Source organism: Hyla sarda, chromosome 2, assembly GCF_029499605.1.
Source record: "Hyla sarda isolate aHylSar1 chromosome 2, aHylSar1.hap1, whole genome shotgun sequence".
Taxonomy (NCBI): domain Eukaryota; kingdom Metazoa; phylum Chordata; class Amphibia; order Anura; family Hylidae; genus Hyla; species Hyla sarda.
The window spans coordinates 459,741,684-459,754,485 of record NC_079190.1 but is presented as its reverse complement, the minus strand read 5'-3'; the positions used below and the strand labels follow the sequence as shown (position 1 = coordinate 459,754,485).

Here is a 12,802-nt window from a genome sequence, read left to right as displayed (position 1 = left end):
AGGACTAGACAGAGGCGAGGTCAGACGTAGCAGGTCAGGGCAGGCAGCGAGGTTCGTAGTCAGGGGCAACAGCAGAAGGTCTAGGTACACAGGCTTGGGACACAGAATAACGCTTTCTCAGGGCACAAGGCAACAAGATCCGGCGAGGAGAGGAAGGGGAAGTGGGTTTTTATACATTAGGGCGTGATTGGGCCAGGCACCAATTAGTGGTGCACTGGCCCTTTAAATTTAAGCAAGTCGGCGCGCGCGCGCCCTAGGGAGCGGGACCGCACGCGCCGGGAGGAAGCAGACGGGAGCGAGAGGTGAGAGAGACGGGGCGCAATCCGAGGGCGGACACGAGCCGTGCCTCGGATCGCGTCCCCTCCGGGGACCAGAGAGCAGCGCTCGCGGTCAGCAATGCCGACCGGAGCGCTGCAGGCAGAGGAACGCCGTGAGCGCTCCGGGAAGGCAGCGGCACCAGGAGCGCTCGGCGTGACAGTACCCCCCCCCCCCCCCCCCTTGGGTCTCCCCCTCTTCTTGGAGCCAAGGAATCTGTAGATGAGTTCTTTGTCTAGAATATTGTCCTCTGGCTCCCAAGACCTCTCCTCGGGGCCACAATTCTCCCAATCAACAAGAATTTTTTTTTTTACCTCTGACAAACTTTGAAGCGAGAATCTCTTTAACCGAGAAGACGTCAGAGGAGCCCGAGACAGGAGCAGGAACGGTGACCTTGGGAGAAAAGCGGTTAAGAATGAGAGGCTTGAGGAGGGAAATATGAAAGGAGTTAGGAATACGAAGAGAAGGAGGAAGATGAAGCTTGTAAGAGACAGGGTTGATTTGACTTTTGACCCTGAATGGCCCGAGGTAACGTGGACCCAGCTTGTAGCTAGGGACACAGAACCGAATATATTTGGCAGAGAGCCACACTTTGTCACCAGGGGCAAAGACAGGAGGAATTCTTCTCTTCTTATCCGCATGTTTCTTCATACGAGAGGAGGCCAGCGAGAGCGACCTCTGAGTCTCCTTCCAGATAGAGGAAAAGTCCCAGGTCAAATCATCTACGGCAGGGACTCCAGACGAAGTGGGGATAGGGAGGGGGGGAAGTGGGTGACGGCCGTACACCACAAAGAATGGAGACTTGGCGGATGACTCAGAGTCTTTGAAATTGTACGAAAATTCGGCCCAGGGTAACAGGTCAACCCAATCATCTTGGCGGGAGGAGACAAAATGTTGCAGGTAGTCACCAAGGATTTGGTTTACTCTCTCCACTTGTCCATTAGATTGCGGGTGGTAGGCGGAAGAAAAATTCTATTTAATCTTTAATTGGGTGCAGAGTGCTCTCCAGAATTTCGAGACGAATTGAACGCCTCTATCGGAGACGATATGTGTAGGCAGTCCGTGGAGACGAAAAATGTGCAAAAAAAAATGCTTCGCCAATTGTGGCGCAGAAGGAAGGCCAGGGAGAGGAACAAAATGGGCCATTTTGGAGAATCGATCAACGACCACCCAGATGATAGTGTTGCCATGGGATACATGAAGCTCAGTGACGAAGTCCATCGCTATGTGTGACCAAGGCTGTTCGGGAACTGGCAGTGGAAGAAGAAGACCCACGGGTCTTTGGCGAGGAATTTTATCACGTGCGCAGACAGTACAGGAGCGTACGAAGTCCGTAACATCTTTTTCAAGGGAAGGCCACCAATAGTGTCTGGCAATCAACTGAGTGGATTTTTTGACTCCAGCGTGACCTGCCAGGTGGGAGGAGTGACCCCATTTGAGAATCCGGAGGCGAAGACGTGGAGGGACAAAGGTTTTTCCTGGAGGAACTGGTGCCAGGGAAGCCGGAGCAGCAGAGATCAGACACTCAGGGGAAACGATGTGTTGAGGAGCGGTTTCTGCCTCCGTGGCATCAGTGGAACGAGAAAGGGCATCCGCCCTGACATTCTTGTCTGCAGGACGAAAATGTATCTGGAAATTAAAGCGAGCGAAGAACAATGACCACCTGGCCTGACGAGGATTTAAACGCTGGGCGGACTGCAGGTATGACAGATTTTTGTGGTTAGTGTAGATGGTGATCGGGTGGAGAGACCCTTCCAGGAGATGCCTCCACTCCTCGAGTGCCATTTTAATGGCCAGCAATTCTCGGTCACGAATAGCGTAATTTTTTTCAGGAGGGGAAAATGTTTTAGAGAAAAAAACGCAGGTGTCGTTTTTCCCTTTAGCATTTTTCTGAAGAAGAACCGCTCCGGCTCCAACTGAAGAGGCATCCACCTCGAGGAAGAATGGCTTCAGAGGATCAGGCCTGGTCAAGACTGGTGCGCAGGCGAAGGCGGCCTTAAGGCGAGTAAAAGCTTCTTCTGCTTGGGAAGGCCAGGATCTCGGATTCGCATCTTTCTTGGTCAAGGCCACTATGGGGGCCACGATAGTGGAGAAGCGAATCCGAGGAAGCGCTGGATAGAGCGAAGTCCAGAGGGGCGTGGCCAATCCAAGACTGCGGAGAGCTTATCGGGGTCCATTTGAAGACCCTGTCCAGAGACCAGATATATCCTAGGAAAGGAAGACAGGTACATTCAAAGAGGCATTTCTCAATTTTGGCATAGAGATGGTTAACTCGGAGGTGCTGGAGCACTTGGCGAACATGGAGGCGGTGTTCCTCTAGGTTGGAGGAGAAGATTAGAATGTCATCGAGATAGACCACCACGCAGGTATACAACAAGTCCCGGAAGATCTCATTGACAAAGTCTTGGAAGACTGCGGGGGCCTTGCAAAGAGAGAATGGCATGACCAGGTATTCGAAGTGACCATCTCTAGTGTTAAAAGCAGTTTTCCACTCATCTCCTTCACGAATTCTGATGAGATTGTACGCGCCCCTGAGGTCAGGCTTGGTAAAAATCTTTGCTCCGCGCAGTCGGTCAAAGAGTTCCGAGATGAGTGGCAGAGAGTAGCAGTTCTTTATGGTGATCTTATTGAGCCCGCGGTAGTCAATACAAGGGCGTAGCGACCCATCCTTCTTGGCAACAAAGAAGAATCCTGCTCCAGCAGGAGAAGAAGACTTCCTGATGAAACCTTTTTTGAGATTCTCCTGAATATATTCCGTCATGGCCTCCATTTCAGGAGCGGAGAGAGGGTAAATCCTGCCACGGGGCGGCGTGGTCCCAGGGAGCAAGTCAATAGGGCAGTCGTAGGGCCTATGTGGTGGTAGGACCTCTGCCTGTTTTTTGCAAAAGACGTCAGAAAAGTCTTGATAGGCCTTTGGAAGACCGAGCAAAGGAGAAGCAACAGAGACTTGGCTGGTGGGAAGCGACTGAAGGCAGCGAGAGTGGCAGGAAGAACCCCAGGATTTTATGTCCCCCGTGGTCCAGTCGAGGGTAGGAGAATGCCGCTGGAGCCAGGGTAAGCAAAGGAGGATGTCTGAGGTGCAATTAGGCAGGACAAAGAACTCAATCCTTTCTTGATGGAGAACCCCCACGGTCATGCGTACGGGGGCCGTGCGGTAACGCACGGTAGAATTCAGGTGTTCTCCGTTAACTGAGGAAATGTATAAGGGCTTGACTAGACGGATAACAGGGATGTTAAACCGGTTAATGAAGGAGGCTTTTATGAAATTTCCAGTTGAACCAGAGTCCAAGAATGCCTCCGCAGAGAAGGAGGCTTTATCAGCTGGAGAAATCTGCACAGGAATAGTCAGGCGTGGAGAGGAAGAATTTACACCCAGTGACGCCTCTCCCACGATCACTAGGTGCGAGCGTTTCCCTGACGCTGACGACGAATGGGACAGTCCTTTAGGAAATGTTCAGAGCTCGCACAGTATAGGCATAAGTTCTCGTTCCTCCGGCGAGTCCTCTCTTGCTGGGTCAGGCGAGACCGGTCCACTTGCATGGCCTCCTCAGCGGAAGGCACAGTAACAGGCTGCAAAGGATGCTGGAAGAGAGGAGCCAGGCGCGGGTATCGCCTGGTGCGAGCGAGATATTTCTCCTGGCGGAGCTCCTGACGTCTCTCAATGTAGCGCATATCAATGCGGGTAGCCAGGTGGATTAGTTCAGTCAGGGAGGAGGGTATCTCTCGTGCGGCCAGACAATCCTTGATATGGCTGGATAAACCTTTTTTAAAGGTCGCGCAGAGAGCTTCATTGTTCCAGGCCAAATCAGCGGCCAAAGTCCGGAATTGTATGGCATATTCGCCCACGGTTGAGTCTCCTTGGGTTCAGTAAAGCAGTTTCTGCGGATGAGGCACGAGCAGGTTCCTCAAAGTCACTGCGGACTTCAGAAAAGAAGGACTGGACTGAGGCAGTGGCAGGATCGTTGCGGTCCCAAAGCGGCGTGGCCCGGGCCAAGGCCTTCCCGGAAAGTAGACTGACGATGAACGCCACCTTAGACCGTTCAGTGGGGACTTGGTCAGACAACATCTCCAAGTGCAGGGAGCATTGAGACAGGAATCCCCGGCAATTTTTAGAGTCCCCATCAAACATGTCTGGGAGAGACAGGCGGACTCTAGTGGAAGAAGCAGCAGCTCGGAGAGGAGGAGATGCTGGAGCTGGCGGTTGAGGCTGTGGAGGCAGGAGCTGTTGAATCATGGCGGTCAACTGCGACAGCTGTTGTCCTTGTTGAGCAATTTGCTGGGACTGCTGGGCAACCACGGAGGTGAGATCAGCGAGGCTTGGCAGCGGTACCTCAGCGGGATCCATGGCCGGATCTACTGTCAGGATCCGGGCTAGCGGCTGGTGATGACACTGGAGGTGGATCCCCTGTACCAGAGAGGCCGTACTGGGGAATCGGTTTTAAGCAGCCCGCCGCAAAGCAGGATGGACCTGCTGCGGCAGTAACTACCAGGTCGTGTTCCCCATTAGCGACTCGACCTCTCTGGCAGCTGAGACAGGCGCGGTACACAAGGACTAGACAGAGGCGAGGTCAGACGTAGCAGATGGTCAGGGCAGGCAGTGAGGTTCGTAGTCAGGGGCAACAGCAGAAGGTCGGGAGGAAGCAGACGGGAGCGAGAGGTGAGAGAGACGGGGCGCAATCCGAGGGCGGACACGAGCCGTGCCTCGGAGCAATGCCGACCGGAGCGCTGCAGGCAGAGGAACGCCGTGAGCGCTCCGGGAAGGCAGCGGCACCCGGAGCGCTCGGCGTGACAGTGACAGGTAGGATTTAAGATTAGTTTACATCTGTGTTTCCCAATTCACTCCTCCAGGAACCCAAACAGGTCATGTATTGAGGATTCCCTAAAATACATTTTCTGCAATTATGATATTGAGTGGCTATTCTTGGGATAGGCCACCAATATGTCATAGGTAGAGTTAGAACTGCTACCACCCCCCACGATCAGAATAAATAAGGGGCCATGGTACTCCAGGAAGTGTTGTGTCCCCTTTATTGTTTACTGTGCACAGCGCTATACATCTGGGTGTGGCTCTGCCTGGTACTGTAGCTTAGTCATTCAACTGATTGGCACGAGTCATTATTATATTGTTTCTTGAGGACTGGTTAGAGAAACTTTATGAACTCTCAGATAGGAGATGTTCATACTTTCTTGACAGCCAAATCTTTTACAAGGGCCGATTAACAGCCAAATAAACATTCGTAGGAACATTGATTCCCAATTACTGTTTCATGTTAAGTCAAGAACAATCCAGTGATTGCTCATTAATTCCCCTGTTTACTTCCAACAATTGGGCCATGTAAATAGTCCTGTCAACATGCACCATATATATAGTCAAGTTTCCACTTGTTTATTTATTTAATTTTTTTAAGTTTTGCCCAAAAAAAACGCCAAAACGGCCCCCATGGCGTTTTTTCATTGAAAAAACGCTGTGGCCAGATGTCAGCTGTAAATCAATGAAAAAACACAAAATTCTTTTTCCACTTTGCGTTTTTTAGTTTGGCTTTTTTTTTTTATCCTTTTGGTGTTTTTCCTATCTTTTTTGGCATTTTTCAGCTCCTTGGCGTTTTTGAAAAGACACAGCATGTTGAGCCTATGGCGATTTTTTCCCCTGAAATAGTGGCATTTTTCTCCCATAGCAGTCCATGGGAGTAAAAAAACTCCAAGAAAAACGCCATGTGGTTTTTAACTTTGGAGTTTTTGCAGGCGGTTTTTATTCTTTTTTGAACTTTAGCGATCCAAAAAAGTGATGGAGATACCTTTGAAATTTCGTAGGGTAACATTAAAAAAAATTATAAAAAAGATACAGTAGTGATGGAATAAATTGTATTTAATGAAATGTATCTTTTTAATAACAACATTTTTATAATTTTTTTTTAACGGGGACCAATTTATTTGTGTGGGCAGGGCACCTAAAATGTAACCGACAATAAAAAAAAAAATGTAGTGGGTGTGTGTTTTTCACACTTTTAGGGTACGTTTTTCAAATGTTTTAGGGTACGTTCAGATGCGCGGATTTAAAGTGCGTGGCGACTCGCACATCGCTTCAGTGTGTCTGCACGTAGCGGCGTATTGACGCTCCAAGCAGGCACATGTAAAGGCAGCATACAAAGGTTCTTCAGCGGCGGATCCGCAGCATAATACGCTGTAAATCAGCTCATCTGAACATACCCTTAGGTAGTACTACTACTCCCAGCATAGAACACACTGTCCCATGATGAGAGTGGTAGTACCAGTACTAATTGACAGATCGAGCAGTTTGAGGGTGCATATTGTTGTGTGAGATGTGTGTGGGTTGTTCATTTGGAAGCCCAGATCCTGGATCTAGAGGAGCAACTGGCAACACTGAGATGCACTGACAACTTGGAGAGGAGTCTCAGGCTCACTGAGCAAGTACTCTCTGGGGTAGATGTGGGGGACTATAGTGGGATGGAGGTGCAGGACAGTCAGGCAGTTAGCTGGGTTACAGTTAGAAAACGGGGCAGAGGGAAAAGTGTCAGGGAGGCTAGTCCTGAACTGGCACACCCAAACAAGTTTGCCCGGATAGCAGATGAGGGGGATGCCATTTCAGAGCTAGCAGTACTTCAGCAGGACTCTGCCTCTGACCGCCAGAGGGGTGTCTGCTCCAGTAAGATGGGAGGTAGGAGTGCAGGGCAGGCCAGACAGTACTGGTAGTGGGGGACTCAATTATTAGGGGGACAGACAACAGTGTGTTGTCTTCCTGGCGCTCAAGTTCGGCACATCGCGGATAGGGTTGGCAGGTTGCTGGGTGGGGCTGGAGAGAACCCAGCGGTCATGGTACATATTGGTACAATGACAAAGTAAGTGGTAGGTGGAATGTCCTTAAAAATGATTTCAGGGAAGGACTTCCAAGGTAATATTTTCTGAAATATGACCTGTACCACGAGCCACAACAGAGAGGCAGCGGGAGATTAGGGAGGTAAACAAGTGGCTCAGAAACTGGTGTGGGAAGGAGAGGTTTGGGTTCATGGAGAACTGGGCTGACTTTGCTGTCGGATATCGGCTCTACCGAAAGGACGAGCTGCATCTCAATGGGGAGGGTGCAGCTGTGCTTGGGGAGAAGATGGCTAGAAGGGTGGAGGAGTGTTTAAACCATGGACTGGGGGGGAGGGAACGTAGAGGGGGAAGATAGTGTAGATAGAGAGGGGGGACGTATTAATGTACCTGAGGGTGGAGCGAAGGGAGGGGTTAGATAGTTAATAGGGATAGGCTTCATAAGAAGAAAAAACATACACCATTGAATTGCATGATGACTAATGCCAGAAGTCTGACCAATAAAACTGAGGAACTGAAATGGTTGATGTCTGCGGAAAATTATGACATAGTGGGTATAACAGATACTTGATTGGACAATAGCTGTGACTGGGCGGTTATAGTCTATTCAGGAAGGATCGGAAAAACAGAAAGGGGGAGGAGTTTGTCTTTATGTAAAGTCCAGTCTGAAGGCCGCACTGCGGGAGGATATATGGGAGGGAAATGATAATGTGGAGGCATTATGGGTAGAAATATATGGAGAGGAAAATATTAGACTGAAAGGGGTATTCCAGGCTAAAACTTTTTTTATATATATCAACTGGCTTTTTGGCTTGATCAAAAAGTGCGCTAAGAGCCTTAAAAAATTCTGATAAAAAAATTCTGAGATAATAAAAATCTGATAACATTTTTTTCTTTTTTTGATATAATGTGCCGCTGCAATCTTTGTGTTTTAGGAAGTTGTGCTGGCGATTTGTGTTTTTTGTTTTATGCAACTTTGAGGGAATGGCACCCTCTCTAGCCATGCACCCCTCCCCCTTTTCCCAGGAGGGACTTTAAATTGATAATGGATCTAGCATAACACCCAGACAAGAGGCTATATGCACAGCAGAGGTGAGTGTTGTGTTAGACTCATAATGTATGTTAGAGACCCATCCGAAAGCAGCCACCTCCACGTGGTGGATGGGGGACACGGTTTGATCAAAAAGTGCGCTGAGCGCCTTAAAAAATTCTGATAAAAAAATTCTGAGATAAAAAAAATTCTGATAAAATAGTTTTTTCTTTTTTTGATATAATGTGCCGCTGCAATCTTTGTGTTTGTATACTAGGAATAAAAGAAAACATATATGGATGAATAAAAATGTTAAGGGGGCAATAAATGACAAAAATAAAGCATTTAAACTAATAAAACAGGACAGTGAAGAAGCATTAAAAAGCTATAGAGAAAAATGTAAAATATGTAAAAAACAGATAAAAGTCGCAAAAATAGAGACAGAAAGACTCATTGCCAAAGAGAGTAAAACTAACCCAAAATGTTTTTTTACTATATAAATAGCAAAAAGGTTAAAAATTTAAGTGTGGGCCCTTTAAAACACGATAAAAAAGAAATTATAAACGGGGATGAGGAAAAAGCAAATATATTAAACAAATTCTTCTCCACTGTAAAATGAAAATGAAAATGGAAAATGAAAAGGAAAATGAAATGCCAGGTGAAATTCAGCGAGATAAGGTAAGCTCCCCAGTACAGGTCACCTGTCTAACCCAGGAAGAAGTATAGTGCCGCCTACAAAAAATCAAAATAGACAAATCACCAGGTCCAGATGGCATTCACCCCCGTGTTCTAAAGGAATTAAGTAATGTAATAGACAGACCCCTATTTTTAATATTCAGGGACTCTATAGTAATGGGGACTGTTCCCAGGACTGGTGCATGGCAAATGTGGTGCCAATATTTAAAAAGGGGTCAAAAGGTGACCCCGGGAATTATAGGCCTGCTAGTTTAACCTCTGTTGTATGTAAATTGTTTGAGGGTTTTCTAAGAGATGCTATTTTGGAGTATCTTGATAAAAATAAATGTATGACTCCATATCAGCATGGTTTAATGAGGAATCGGTCCTGTCAAACTAACCTGATCAGCTTTTATGAGGAGGTGAGCTCCAGACTGGACCAGGGGGAATCGCTGGATGTCGTATATCTGGATTTTTCCAAAGCATTTGAAACGGTGCCACATAAAAGGTTGGTGCATAAAATGAGAAGGATTGGGCTGGGGGAGAATGTGTGCAAGTGGGTAAGTAACTGGCTCAGTGATAGGAAACAGAGGGTGGTTATTAACCTGTTAAGTACACAGGACGGATGGGTACGTCCTGGGTACCGGTCCTGCGATATAACACGGTGTCACACGGTGAACCCGCATCAAATCGCGGCGGGCCCGGCATCATAGTGAAGCCGGGACCCGCCGCTAATAGCGCCGCGCAGCCGCGCAGCTAAAAACGAAAGTGAAAGTTGCCGGTTAGCTCAGGGAGCTGTTCGGGATCGCCGCGGCATAATCACGGCATCCCGAACAGCTGTAGCACAGGAGGAGGTCTTCTTACCTTCTCCTGTGCTGTCCAATCGCCGAATGAATGCTTCAAGCCTGAGATCCAGGCTTGAGCATTCAATCGCCGAAAACACTGATTGATCCATTCCTATGGAGATGCATCAATCAGTGTTAAAGATCAGTTAGTGCAATGTTATAGCCCCCTATGGGGGCTATAACATTGCAAAAGAAAAGTGTAAAAAAATCATTAACCCTTTGAATTATCCCTTTCCCTAATAAAAGTTTGAATCACCTGGCATTTCCAAGAATTAAAAAAAACTGTGTAAATAAAAATAAACATATGTGGTATCGCCGCATGCGGAAATGTCCAAATGATAAAAATATACCACTTTTTAAACCGCACGTTCAATGGCGTACGCGCAAAAAATTCCAAAGTCCAAAATAGCGCATTTTTGATCACTTTTTATACCACAAAAAAATGAATAAAAAGGGATAAAAATGTCTGATCAGAACAAAAAGGGTACCACTAAAAACTTCAGATCACGGCGCAAAAAATGAGCCCTCCTAGCGCCCTGAACACAGAAAAATAAAAAAGTTATAGGGCTCAGAAAATGACAATTTTAAACGTATAAATTTTCCAGCATGTATTCGTGATTTTTTTCTGAAGTGATACAAAATCAAACCAATATAAGTAGGGTATCATTTTAACCGTATGGACCTACAGAATAAAGATAAGGTGTCAATTTTGCCAAAAAATGTACTGCATAAAAACGGAAGCCCCCAAAACTTATGAAATAGTGTTTTTTCATCAATTTTGTCGCACATTGATTTTTTTTCCATTTCACCATAGATTTTTGGGTAAAATGACTAATGTCATTACAAAGTAGAATTAGTGACGCAAAAAAGAAGCCATCATATAGAATTTTAGGTGAAAATTTTAAAGAGTTATGATTTTTTTTAATTAAGGAGGAAAAATTGAAAATGAAAATAACGGAAAAACCCCGGATCCTTAAGGGGTTAATGGTACTTATTCTGATTGGGTGACTATTACTAGTGGGGTACCACAGGGGTCCGTCTTGGGTCCTGTTCTATTTAAAATATTTATTGATGACCTTGTAGAGGGGTTCAATAGTAGAGATGATTCGATTCGTAACGAACTTCTAGGCTCGGTGGTTGCTGACTTTAGCCTGCATAAATTAGTTCAGCTTTCAGGTGCTCCTGTGGGCTGGAAAAGGTGGATACCATCCTAGGAGAGAGCACCTGGAAGCTGAACTAATTTATGCAGGCTAAAGTCAGCAACCGCCGAGCCGAGAAGTTCATGACAAATCGAATCACTGTAACTTCGCTCATCTCTACTGAATAGTAAAGTAGCAATCTTTGCAGATGATACTAAACTCTGTAAAGCGGTAAACACTATAGAGGACAGTGCACTGTTACAAATGGATCTGGATAGGTTGGAGGTTTGGGCTGAGAAGTGGCAGATGAGGTTCAACACTGATAAATGTAAGGTATTGCACATGTAGAGGAAAAATCCGGGCTGGGATTATATATTAAATGGGAGTACACTTGGGATGACTGATGTGGAAAAGGACTTGGGAGTCTTAGGTAACAGCAAATTTAGCTGTAGTGACCAGTGTCAGGCAGCTGCTGCCAAGGCAAATAAAATCATGGGGTGCATCAATAGGGGCATAGATGCCCACAACAAGGAAATAATTCTTCCGCTGTACAAATCACTAGTCAGACCACACATGGAATACTGTGTACATGGAGTGCTCACTGACATCACCCACTGACACCGCTAAGTACTCACTATCACTCCTCACATGACTCCCAGTGCATTTAACATTAGTAACTAGATGGCCACTGGCTTAAAGGACCAGAAATAGAGTGTGTTGTGTTTACTGCTGTGGATGACAGAGGCAGAGGAGCATGTTCCTTGGCGCTCCTCTCTGGTGGGTCACTGACATTTTGCTGCTATTAAGCAGACGTGCCTGCACAAAGTGCAAACATCTGCTACCCAGCCAGCCACTGGACAGATTTTAAAGGGCCTGGCGGCTTGGTGAGTGAGTGTAATGTATGTTCACAGTGACTCCACCAGCAGAATAGTGAGTGTAGCACTGGCGTGTAATACAAGAAGTAAGTCAGGATCAGTACAGGATAAGTAATGTAAGTACACAGTGAGGGAGATTTATCAAATCCTTTGCAGAGGAAAAGTTGACCAGTTGCCCATAGCAACCAATCAGATCGCTTCTTTCATTTTTCAGAGGCCTTATCAAAAATTAAAGAAGCAAACTGATTGGTTGCTATGGGCAACTGCACCACTCTTCCTCTGCATAGATTTTGTTAAATCTCCCCCAGTGACTCCACCAGCAGAATAGTGAGTGGAGCTCTGAAGTATAATTCAGGATATAACTCAGAATCAGTACAGGATAAGTAATGTAATGTATGTATACAGGGAGCTCACCAGCAGAATAGTGAGTACAGCTCTGGAGTATAATACAGGATATAACTCAGGATCAGTACAGGATAAGTAATGTAATGTATATACACAGTGACCTCCCCAGCAGAATAGTGAGTGCAGCTCTGGAGTATACCAGATGTTGCTCCTCATCCTGAGTTAATACAGGATTAGTTTATATAGGATGCAACTCAGGAGCAACATCAGGAATACTCCAGAGCTACACTCACTTTTCTGCTGGTGGTGGGGGTCAATGTTTACAATGACATTACACCCTGTATATGGGTATATACTGTATACAGTGACTCCACACAGCAGAGCAGTGACTGAGTATTATATAGGAATATCTCACCATGATCTTCACAGGGTCTATGTTCCCAACTGCTCCGCACAGGAGGTCCTTCTGTCAGAGTACATACTATTCTGATAGCTCCGCCCACTCCTGTCACATGACCATCCTCACAGTTCGTTTAGCCATGATCTCTTCTCACCTGCTGAGCTCTGCCCACCCCATGTACCGGTCACATGACGGTGACATCACCACAGGTCCTTCACCTCTATCATAGCAGCATGGTGATATGAAGCAAAACCAGAAGTAAATGGACCTGAAATGGGACTTATTGTCATAAATTACTACATTAGTATTTAAAAAGAAATCTCACACATTTTTTGTGAATGTCCCTC

General features: G+C 46.5%; 1 protein-coding gene across 2 annotated transcripts in view; it reads right to left on the bottom strand.

Annotated features, from left to right (window-relative positions):
* LOC130357063 (uncharacterized) overlaps nucleotides 1-12,547 on the bottom strand; it is a 732,821-nt gene extending 720,274 nt beyond the window's left edge. For both annotated transcript variants that reach the window (XR_008889093.1, XM_056559412.1), the window contains exon 1: nucleotides 12,471-12,547. The gene's annotated coding sequence lies outside the window, so the exon portion shown is untranslated. The remainder of the gene's footprint in view (nucleotides 1-12,470) is intronic.
* Between the last annotated feature and the right edge of the window lie 255 nt (nucleotides 12,548-12,802).